Consider the following 12,693-nt stretch of genomic DNA (forward strand, 5'->3'; position numbering starts at 1 on the left):
AGTTTGTCTAGCATAGTTGGGTACTAAACTACCCCTTCGGCCCTATCGACCGGCAATCCTAGGGATTATTCCCCCTACTACCACTATCACATAACATATCATGCGAACACATAAAATGTAACAAGTAGTAGCAAACCTAGATAATAATCACAAAGACAATCATCTATCACACAACTCCTACTAGTGGGCCGACATTGTGATCCGTGTATGGATAATGAAGGCCTAAAAGGTTATGGGTAGCTTAATATTGGGCTAGAAAGTTGTTTGGCCTTAATGGCCTATGAGGTGTGCATGGTGAAGACTTCATTGATTGTTTGATTCAAATCTTGGGTGGTTATGGAAGCATTTAGAAGGGTATCATCGATGGCTCTCTTTAAACTTTGGGAGTTACACTCTTATCATTGATGACTCTCTTTAAACTTTGGGAGTTACACCCTTATCATTAATGGCTCTCTTTAATCCTTGGGAGTTACACTCTCTACATCTCCTCATAACCAGTTACTAGCAATTGAAGACTAATTGAAGACTTAGACGTTTTTTTTGTCATTCTTAAGTGTGGTAGACGTTTTTTGTGTTATTTCAAGAGTTTCCTTAATTTTCATTTACTAGTTTTAATGAGTAGTTGGTTGGTTGGTTTGTAACCACCAACTTTGTAATAACGGCTTCATATAAAGCCAAGTTTATGCATGGAAAAAGTAATACACAAATTTTAATAAAAAACAACCCTTTTGTTCACTTTGAATTATTTTCATAGTTCACAAATTATCATCTTTCGAACATGATCCTTGATTTGATCGAATTCAAACTAATAGGTCTTAGTTTGTCTTCAGATTTACAAGCTATAGGTCTAGTTTGTTTATCAAATCTATCCTTTTATTGTTTTTGTCTCAAACACTATTCAATCTCAATACTAAATAGCCCATACACGTATCATAAGTGGTATTAAAGCCGAATTCCTGGTTCAACATGTCTCCAACGAATGAGAATCTTGAATTTGTGGGACTAGAAGCATATCTTTCAAGTTTTTCTGAAACTGCCTCACTCTTTTGGGATGTGGTGGATAAAGACAACAATGGTCGTTTTCGTGACACCGATTCCTTTTATGACATGGAACTTGTCTATGACACTGAAGATGAAGGCGAGTTCGTTGAAGAAGAAGTTTATGTTGAAAATAATATTTCTTTTCCAAAATTCTTAATTGAGGAAACTGGTCATGATAATATCTACGAAGAGTTTTCATGTTTTTATATTCTTTACAACCATGATCTACTTTTAATGGCCACTCAAGAAATCAAAATCAAGGAAACTAACGAGTCTACCAAAAATATATGTGATCAAGACTATTTCCCCGTTTGGTACGTTTTTGTTCGTTTTAAACTTTGGAAATCGTTTTCCCTTTGGAAACCGTGGGTAAGAGGAATTAAAGATGAAGACTTGAGAATAAAGACGAATACTCGAGGACAAGTCTTTTTTAAGAGGGGAGAATGATGTGTGCTTTAATAAGGATTACCCAACCTTTACGTTTTCTAAAGTTCCATGATTGAGTGGCAAGAAGGGCTTCATGAAAATGATCATAACTAGATTAAATGAGTTGAAGAATCTTCATAATCGGCTTATTAATTGTTGCAATAAGGATTACCCAACCTTTACGTTTTCTAAAGTTCCATGATTGAGTGGCAAGAAGGGCTTCATGAAAATGATCATAACTAGATTAAATGAGTTGAAGAATCTTCATAATCGGCTTATTAATTGTTGCCATAATGGATCTTTAATATTTCAATAATGGGTCATTAATTAGTTTAATAAGGAGACTTTAATAGTTATTTAATTACTTTAGACTTCTGATATTTCCAGAGTTATGTTATTAGCACTATAAATAGAGTTCATAGTTGTACTTGAAAATCAATTATCTTATGAAGAAAAATCAGAACTTTGTTCATCCCTTTCTTGAATTATTGCTTATAATTCATATTTGTATCATTGTTTGGGACGTGATCTCATTCGTGATTTTTGAATTCAATTCAATAGGTCTTGGATTGTTTTCACCGATTTCAAGTTATATGTCTAACTTGATCATCATACTATCCTTTGTTACTCGTTCATCTTATTCCCTTGCAAAACTGTTCCAAATATAATCAAAAACAGCCCCATTTGCATTGTTTCTTCTTTGTTTGTTATCATTTCGCTGCAATAAAAAAACACTTCAAAAGAAAACCAGCCCATACATGTATCATAAGTGGTATCAAAGCGCCATAGTCATATCATAAGTGGTATCAGAGCTCCATATTCGTATCACATTGTGGCCTTAGACCCACTTCTAATTAAAGGTAACTCACCTCAATGTCGTGTAGCGTCTGAACTGTCCTCGATGTGCAAAGCAAATTTCCTCGACTCCTCAATTCCCTACACGAAAAACCTACTAAGTTATCAATCTGATCCCCACAAGAGTCAACCCAACTCATGGTCAAGGTCAACCCTAGGGAAAACCAACCTTCAGCTGAACTAACTCACCGAGTTGGGCTACCAACTCGTCGAGTCTTCTTTCCCCCAAAATGATCCAACTCCCGACGCAACTCGTCGAGTCTAGCAACAACTCGACGGGTCCTTCTTCAACCTTAGTATTGGGACCATCTTCAACCAACTCGCCGAGTTTCCCTTGAACTCTTCGATTTTATCTCCTTCATAAGAACATGTTCAGTCTATGACTCGCCGAGTTGTATGAACAACTTGTCGAGTCTATCTTCATGGGTTGGGAGATTGCCTTGGACTCGCCGAGTTTGCCAAGTCCATGTCCATAAACTCAATCTTTGTTGAGCTCATCTCGTCTAAAGGGTAGATCTGACCTCTTAGGGTCGATATAATACGTAAAGTCATGAACTTTACGTCCATGCATGGGTCTTTAAGCTAAAAAGGACCAAAAATGAGACCTACAAGGTGCATGGGGCTCTCATGTCCATAGAGTTGGCACCTTTATGCCATGAGACCCTTCTAAGGTCCAAGATTAGAAGCCATAACTCTACATTACACTCCACAACCCGAAAATGGCTTAGAAAACCCTAAAATTGCCAAAGTCCAAGCCCTAAAGATGAATAAACACATGAGAGGTCAAGATAGAAGCTTTTAACCTTAAATGAGCTGAAAATGGGATGAAATCTCTGGATCTCCTAGCTCCAACTTGAACCCCCCAAGTTTCTTTCCTCTTCTCACACTTCACAATCCACCAAAATGCACAAACATGGCCTTAGAACACTCAAATAGGGTTAGGGTTTCAGGCTAACGTCTTCTGGGAGTATAAGGGACGATGGAGGCTGAGATAGGGAAAGATAAGTTGTTTAAATAATGTGCAAACCCTCAAATTTAGGGTTTTACCCAAACAGCGTCAACTCGCCGAGTCGGTCACCCGACTCGCCGAGTAGACCACTTAAACTTCCCACAGATCGCGATCCTACTCGACGAGTTGGGCCTCCAACTCGTCGAGTCCAAGAGGAAAATACAAGAGTTACTTAACTTAAATGCATACCAGAAACTGAGTGTTACAAATCACCCCCACTTATTTTAGACTTCGCCCTCGAAGTCTACTGTTGCGTCCTGAAAAAGCCCCTGGTAATGCTCCCTCATCTCTTCCTCTGGCTCCTAGGTCCATTCTAAGCACTTGCGGTGCTTCCACTGCACCTTCACCAACTCCACCCTCTTGTTTCTCATATCCTTCGTCTTCCTGTCAAGGATTGCCAATGGTCGCTCGATATAGTTCAGGCGGTCGTTAACTTGGATATCCTCCAAAGGCACCACTACCAAATCGTCCACCAAGCACTTCCGCAACTGGGAGACATAAAAAGTGCTCAGAATCTGACTGAGCTCAGCTGGCAGATCCAGCCTATATGCCACTTTGCCCACCTGGGATACAACTCTGAAGGGTCCAATATACCTGGGGCCCAGCTTGCCCCGCTTCCTAAATCGGATGACGCCCTTCCAAGGCAACAACTTCAGGAGTACCATATCCTCGACCTGGAATTCTAGGTCCGACTGACGCCTATCAGCGTAACTCTTCTACCGACGCTGAGCGGTCTGGAGCCTGCTCTGAACCTGTTGGATCCTCTCTGTAGTCTTGAGTACCACTTTGGTACTCCCTATTCCCTTGGACCCACCTCACCCCATCATATCAGGGTCCTGCACTTCCTCCCATACAACATCTCGAAAGGGGGACGGTCGATACTCGCGTGATAGCTGTTATTATAGGAGAATTCTTCCGAAGGAAAGTAAGTATCACAACTACCTCCGGATTTTAAAACACACGCCGGCATCATATCCTCCTAGATCCTTAGTCCTAATCTAGCATGCTGATCTACTAGCTGATAATCATAACATAAACTTGTATGGGTACTTTGGGGAAAATTTACTTGAGCTCGGCCGGTCGCATACATTACACACCTTGTTCTTTCTCAAAACTCTTTAACTTAGATTTTAGAAAACCATTTTCATTGTAAAAATCTTTTAAATCCCTCGGTTTGAGTCCAGACACTCCCGAGGGTGTGTCTGAATCCCTCAAACCATGGCTCTGATACCAACTTGTAACGTCCCAAATTTCAAGTCCAAAAATTTCAATTTTAATATAACGATTTTGAAAACATTTATCAGAAAACATCATTAAGTCATATCATTTTGTAAACCATAATCTCATGTCTGAAAATCATATCATAAAAATAGTAACATTGTCAAGTACAATCCCAAGAAATCTCGTAATGCGGAAATCCAATGTGTGCGTATGATGTGCAGCTACCGCGCCGGGTCCTTCCCCATCGCCGAAGAGGTACCTGAAACAAAACTGAAAACTATAAGCACGAAGCTTAGTGAGTTCCCCCCATCGTACCACATAATCTTATAGCATACATACTTCCGGGCAATTCTGGGGTGCCGGGCCTACCCGATACAGCCATTCTGGGGTGCCGACCTACCCATGTCAAGCCATTCTAGGGCGTTGACCTACCCGTGTCAAGCCATTATGGGGTACTGACCTATCCATGTCAAGCCGTTCTGGGGTGCTGGCCTACCCTTCGGTCCTAACAACAGAACCTCGGGGACTATTCCACCCCCTACTGTTACTATCACATATATCATAACATAAACATACTGTCAGACATATCTGGGGTGTCAGACCTACCCTTCGGTCCTAACAACCGAACTTGGGGACTATTCCCCTCCTACTACCACTATCACATATAATATATCATGCCAACATATAAACATATCATAACATACTGTCAAACATATCTAGGGTGTCCGACCTACCTTTCGGTCCTAACAACCGAACTTGGGGACTATTCTCCCCCTACTACCGCTATCACATATAACATATCATGCCAGCATATAACATATCAGGTACTAGCAAACCTAGATGAATATCACAAAGACAATCATCTAACATACAACTCCTACTGGTGGGCCGGCATTATAGCCGTAGACCCACCTCTACTGGAAGGTAACTCACCTCTTATGAATGAATGCTGTCAATCCGGGTGGGAAGTCTCTATCTGCTGCTTTGGCGATTCTCCGACTATAATTCCCATAAAGACACTTAGTCAGAAGCTGACTACTACTCTTAGGGTAAAATGACTATTTTACCCCTGGCCAAAGTCAATATCCTGGTCAGAGTCAACTTCCAGCTGACCTGACTCGCCGAGTTGGGCCGCCAACTCGCCGAGTCCCTATTCTTTCATCTGTCCCCCACCCGACTCTACTCGTCGAGTTTAGCAACGACTCGACGAGTTCTCCTTCTACAACGACATTAGATGGACCTTCATCCGACTCGTCGAGTTGTATGAACAACTCATCGAGTTCACCTTCATCCTAAGAACATGTCCAGTCTGCGACTCGCCAAGTTGTATGAACAATTCGTCGAGTCTATCTTCAAGAGTTAGGAGATTGCCTTGGACTCACCGAGTCTGTTCATACACTCGTCGAGTCCTATGATTTCTAGGTCCAAAACAAACCCTTAGCAGGCTGAGTGTTCCATCCACTCAACTGAAATTGTTTCCATAAGACAATTTTGGGGAAAAAGCGTCCGACTCGCCGAGTCACCCAAGTGACTCGCCGAGTCCCTCCTTGTCCAACTTCATACAGTCGATTATCAGGGGTCTTAACACATCAAGACTATAGATCTGGTCCCCTAATGTCCATTTTGCACGTAAAGTTTCCAACTTGGTGCACATACAAGGGGTCTTTGGCCCAAAAAGCTATCAAAAGTGATCTAGGAGGTGCATGGGGGTCTCATGGCCATAAGGTTGGCACCTTTATGCCATGAGGCCCCTCCAATGACTTAGATCTGAAGTAGTGATGTGTGTGGAACGAACTAGTTTTAATCCTACTAACTTAGACACAAAATAAACACACGAAAGGCAGTGTACCTATCGATTAGTAATATAGTTCAAGCAAGTAGGGTATCGAACATAGGGAACGGTAAACAATTAAAATAAATGCTAATATTATCTAAATAAAACAAGTAAAAAAGGGTTTTCTCTAGTTTTACAAAACTAGAAACTTAAATACTTAACTAACACTCAAACTAAGCAACTAGCAAATAAAAATCAACTAAATTCTATAATAGAGGAGACTTCTGTTTAGGTTTGAATCATTTATTCTTATGGTTGATTTTATGACAAGTGCAATGGATTAATTGGCATTGGCTATCGATTAGTGTGATTAGGTTCACATTCGCTATTACTAATCCTTAGAAAACAAATTAATTCAAGTAGTGATCAGTTGTCTAAATTAATGAATTTCCTAGTTTATTGATTCAGGTTAAGTAAGACTTGTACTTAGCTAATCAAATTGGTGATTCAGTTAACCTCTTGTTGATGGTGTATCACACAAGCTCACACATTAACTTACCTATCTTCTAGTTAATTTTAGTTTCACATTCGTTATTCCTAGACATATAACTATGTGGTCACATAAATCATATGAAATTAATAACTAATAGATGTTCATACAACTTAATTACTGATTTATTAACAGAGAATAGTTGTTATTAACATATGAGGTTCTTTAACAAACTTAACAAAACAATATCACCAATTAAAATTAATCCTAACCATAAAATCAATCCATTTTCACAAAATCATCTACCCTAAACAGAAGATAAGGGTTTTAGTTCATGATTACAACAAAAACAAGCTCAAAAACGAAATCAATTAGTAAAAACATAGTTCAAACAAGAGATTAGGTAAAGAGTAAACTTGATTTTGCCTTGATTCTCCTTAAAATTGAATGTAGGGTTGATTCCTTTGCTTCCCACGCTCCAACAGCACCTTTAGTCGACAATAGGCCCCCAAGGGTTTATCTATATGCTAGGGTATTGGGCAGGAATGCCCTTTATATAGATTTTCACAAAACAGAGGTGACTCGTCGAGTCCAGTGACCTACTCGGCGAGTCCGTCACTTAAAACCCGTGTACGGCAAGTCAGCGAGTCCAGAATCGCGAAAGTTCGAAGTGACTAGTCGAGTTGAGGCCCAACTCGTCGAGTCCGTTTGGAATCAACATTTTCTCAAAACACGAAAGTCGTCCGAAATTGTGTCTAGTTTTCAAAACATTTTGAATCTTGTCAATCGGAGTTTTGGTTCATGAGATATGACCAAAACAATGACGAGGGGTCAAGCTGTCCAACAACATCCTTCTTTCTTCAAAATCCATGATCCAGGTCTCCAATCGCTAGTTCTGATTCCTTTTCCATCCGAGCATGTCGTTGTTGCTGAAAAATGAAATTATAAACTAATTAAGAACCTTTTGTTCTTTAAATGAGATAAAATCAACATAAAGTATTAAGATAATGCATGAATTTTATAACTAAATATGCCCATATCAAAATACCCCACACTTGACATTTGCTTGCCCCCAAGCAAAACTGAATTTTAGCACACTAATATCATATAAGACAATCCCAATCGAACCCATCCATTATGTCAAGACTGCAACACATGCATTTGTGTCTAAAATTTTTCCTAAGGAACCCCCCATACTCTAAATACGCACAATCCTCATAAACACTCGCCCAATTCTTTTGAACAACGCTCATTTTATGCATCCTTCCGAATCCACCCGCATAAAACTTCCTAACCTCAAGGTATTTTTAGTAAAGCAACCCAAGCATACATAATCTAGAAAAATTTACAACTTTTTTCGATACCACTATAGACCTCTTTGGAATTCTTCACTTCTTTGATAATTTGATCTTGATTTCTTTGAATTCACCACCTTCTTTGATATTTGGTATCTTCACTTTTTTTCTGTAGAGTTTTGATCTTTTGATCTTTACTTTGATTGCTTCAAAATTCTTCAAACTTTTCTTGTAATTCTCTCTCTTTTTTTCAGATGTATCTCACTTTTTTTTCACTCAAAACCTACATGCTTAAGCAAGGGTGCTCCACTTCAACCTTTATTGGTTAAAATATTAGTTTTCCTCGATACATTTCTAGTACACGATGCTAAACATATTGCGTCCCTCAAACTAAGCGAGGTTGTGTTTTTGTCCCATGATTTCACTAGAACAAAGGGGGCCACAAATGCATTATAACGTATATAGGCTCAACTAAACATTTGGGTCTTCATAAAATCATCAAACATAATACTAACATGGAATCCTAGTTGTTTTTTACCAAAATTTTCTAATTTAGCCCTAGCAATTTTAATGCAAAAATTTCAAAATTTTCAAAATTTAACTAAAATTTTGACTAATGTAACCAACCCTTTATCCCACACTTAATTTATGCAATGTCCCCATTGCATATTATGCATGATAAATAACAATAAAATAAAGATGGAATTGGAACAAACTCCCCTGGGATAGTAGTTGCGAGGTTGATCTTTTTCATTTAAAGCTCCATCTTCAGCTGACTTTGGCATGGGAACAACTCGTCCATGCCTTGGGTGTCAAATCTCGAGTGGTTGTCAGCTCTAAATGTAGACGGAAAAACTCTCGGAAACGCTCGGAAAATGTTCTTCAAAAGTGCAGCCAATTGCGGTATCAAATAGTATCAAATCATCAGCTTGAGAGACAAAATAAAGATCAACTCGTTGATTCTGTAGGGTGGCTTGCCGAGTTGTAGCGTAATACTGGCAGAAGTCGAGTTTTTATACTGGGACTCGTCGAGTAGGTAAGTGCACTCGCCGAGTCCATCGCTGTATGGAAAAAATGTTTTTGCTCCATGTCCAATTTTGATGTTTGTGGGGAATATTAAATTGATATTTTCCCACATTTTTTCTTTAGTAAATGAGTTCTTAATAACCTCTTTCATCATCAGAGTCGTAACTAGACTCAAAACTTCGTTTTCTCTCTCGCCTGGACTTGATTTTTCCCTTGGTTAACCTTGATTCTAGACTCTCGCATGCATCCTTACACTCAAACTGAAAAGATCAAAAACAAATAAAAAAACATCAAAATAAAAATCCTAAATTATCCCTAAATACTAGAAGTTAAGAAAGAAAAAGAAAAGCGGACTCTAATGACGGGTTGCCTCCCGCAAGCGCTTCTTTTTGTGTGAGTCTTTAGCTGGACTCTCAACTTAACAAACTTCCAATAAACTCAATGCCAATCCATCCGTTGCATTGAATATCTTCTTTGGTGGACCAATTTGTAAAATTTGGCTCTTTGATTCAAAAATTGGCCAAACGAGCTTGAATTCATAAAACCCGAGAATCTTGACAAGGGTTGGAACCGGTGGGATACTAATCATAAATGGATCGCGCTTCAGAACTTTCTCCAGAGTTGGAATCGTCACCCCATGCTTCAAAACACAAACCGGATGTAACACCTGGTATGTTTTCTTCAGTATGTGTATTTTCGCTGGGACTCGACGAGTTGGAGGATCAACTCGTCGAGTAGGGTTGTGGCCATGGACATCTTAAGTGACCAACTCGACGAGTCAGGTGACTGACTCAACGAGTAGGTGATGGATAAGTGAAACCCTAAATCTGAGGGTTTTCACCCTATATAAACAACTTAACTCAGTCTCCCTTGTCCGTAACACTCTCTTGGAAGCTTCATATCGAACCCTAGCCGTTTGTGTGTGTGTTAAGGCCATTTTTGGTGTTCTTGTGTGGATTGTAAAGCTTGGAAGGAAGAAAGGAGCTTGGAAATCGAGTTGGGGCTTGTAGATCCAGAGATCTTACTTCATTTTCAGCATCTTCAAGGTATAATTCCCCTGTCTTGACTCATCTATGTGTTTCTTCATCTTTAACTTGGGATCTCTATGGATTTCTACGTCATTTTTCGGATTTGGAAGTGTTGAGTGGGTTTTGACTTCAGATCTGGACCTTAAGAGGGGTCTCATGGCATAAAGGTGCCAACTTTAGGGCCATGAGAGCCCCATGCACATTGTAGGACACTTTATATGGATTTTTGAGCTAAAAACCCCATGCATGTGCATCAAGTTTGGAACTTTACTAATAAAATGGACATTAGGAGGCCAGATCTATGGTTTTGGTGTGTTAGATCTCATTTAAATTGACTGTATGGAATTGGTCAAGATTGGACTTGGCGAGTCGTTCTTGGCACTCGACGAGTCGGTGACCATTGTGCACCAAACCCTTTTTGTGAATGGGTAAGTGTTAGGAAGGAAGTCCCTTGTTGGTTTAGACGCGTAGTGGGACCTAGACCTCAAAGGACTCGGCGAGTAGGTTGAGCAGACTCGACGAGTCCATAGCAATCTCCCAATCTCTGAAGATAGACTCGACGAGTTGTTCATACAACTCGGCGAGTCATAGACTGGACAAGTTCTTATATGGGAGATGAACTCGACGAGTTCATGGAGAACTCGGCGAGTCGGATGAAGATGGTCCCGATGTTATGGCTGAAGGAGAACCTGTCGAGTTCTTGCTAGACTCAACGAGTGGGGTCAGACCTTGTGTCGGATTAAAGAAGCATGGACTCGACGAGTTGGTAGGCCAACTCGGCGAGTCACGTCAACTGAATGTTGACTTTGCCCGATGATTGAATTTGACCAATGTTGATTTTGACTGGACTTGAGCTAACCCTGGTTAGGGTTATATGTTCTATGTAATGACTTGAAGGTTGTCGTGTAGGGACCGAGGAGTTGAAGGGAGTCGACTTGTATGCCGAGGATAGTTTAGACACTGCACGACATTAAGGTGAGTTACCTTCCAGTAGGGGTGGGTCTAAGGCCACAATGTCGGCCCACCAAAAAGGGGAAATTAGAAGATAATGGTCTTTGTGATAATTATCTTGGTTTGGTTATGTGTTCTGGTTATGAGATTTATCTGTATGACAGGTTTGTTAGATTAGTGTCTAAGTCCATAACTATTTTGGTATGTACTTGACCCGATTGTGCATGGTCCTTTTGGGTTGCCTTCATCAAAGCAACTTGATAGGATGATTTATGGAGAAAGAAGATTAATTATGATTTATTAATATATTATATGAATAATATATTAAAAGAGAAATCATATTGTTTAATTAATAATAGTCAAGATTTAATAAAAATTAATTTTGTGGCTAAAAGACATTAAGTAAATAAAGGGGACTAGAATTGTCAATTGTGTGATAGTTGAATATTGGGCTAATGCACTCCATATTAGAGGGGTGGACGAATTTTATGGGGAAACCCATTAGAAATCATTCAAGGCCACTAAGAAGGGAGTCCATGGGTTGCTTAGGGCCTAAGCAGTCAAATTAGGGTTTCCTTGTTTGATAACCCTGATAGCCTCACTATTTAAGGACCCCTAGAGCACCAAAAACGTGGCCAAGAGTTTCCTTAGGGTTTCTAGACGTTTTTGGGTGCTTCTCCTCCTTTCCTAAGTCATCCTCTTGCTCTTGGTGTTTGTGAGCCATTAGAGGTACTACACTTGTGGTACTTGCTTTCAAAGCTAAGGAGATTCAAGGAACTAGTTGTTATTACTATATAACAACAAAAGGTATGTATTCTATTCTTCTATGTGGATTTCGAAAATAGTACTAGCATGCGAGGTTTCTTTTTGTGTTCATAAAGTTGTATAACTAATAGTGAAAACATAGATCCAACTCTAGGGTTGCATGCACACATAGGATTGTTTGTATAAAACCCATCAGTGGTATTATAGCCTTTGGTTTTTGTTTTCAATTAGATTTGATACAAATGTATAAATATGACAATTAAGGTTTATGGCTAATAAACCCTGGAGGCTTGATTTTCGAAATTAGGGTTCTAAACCCTAGATTTCGAAATTTTTGGTAAGATTTCCTAAACCTTTTTCTTTGGCCCCAAGATTTCGATTTTAGGGTTGTCTAACCCTAGAATTTCGAAATTGCCTCCTTCCCTAAGATTAGATCCTAAATTTTAGGTATTTGGATAATGCCATATCTTGTAATTATCCTTTAAATGTTTAAATTTGGTATTAAAGATTTTGAATTATCCCATCCCATAATTTCGAATTTTAGGGGATTTAAGGGATTATGTTAAATTAATTGTTTAATTTAAAAGATATCCTTACCAAAATAAAAGATAATTGTCAAATTAATTAGATAATCATTTCCTTATGTGATAAACTTGATTTATTTGAATTATTTGATAGATTATCTTGCAAGAAATTGAATTAGGTCATATTTAGATAATTACTAATTAATTGGTTAATTGTTATTATTTGTAATTTGATCTAGAATGTTCTTGCTTATGTTTTGAAAAAGTTTCAAAACTTGCCCTCACGTT

The sequence above is a fragment of the Lactuca serriola genome, chromosome 4 (assembly GCF_051521515.1).
Source record: "Lactuca serriola cultivar US96UC23 chromosome 4, Lser_US96UC23_V15, whole genome shotgun sequence".
Lineage (NCBI taxonomy): Eukaryota > Viridiplantae > Streptophyta > Magnoliopsida > Asterales > Asteraceae > Lactuca > Lactuca serriola.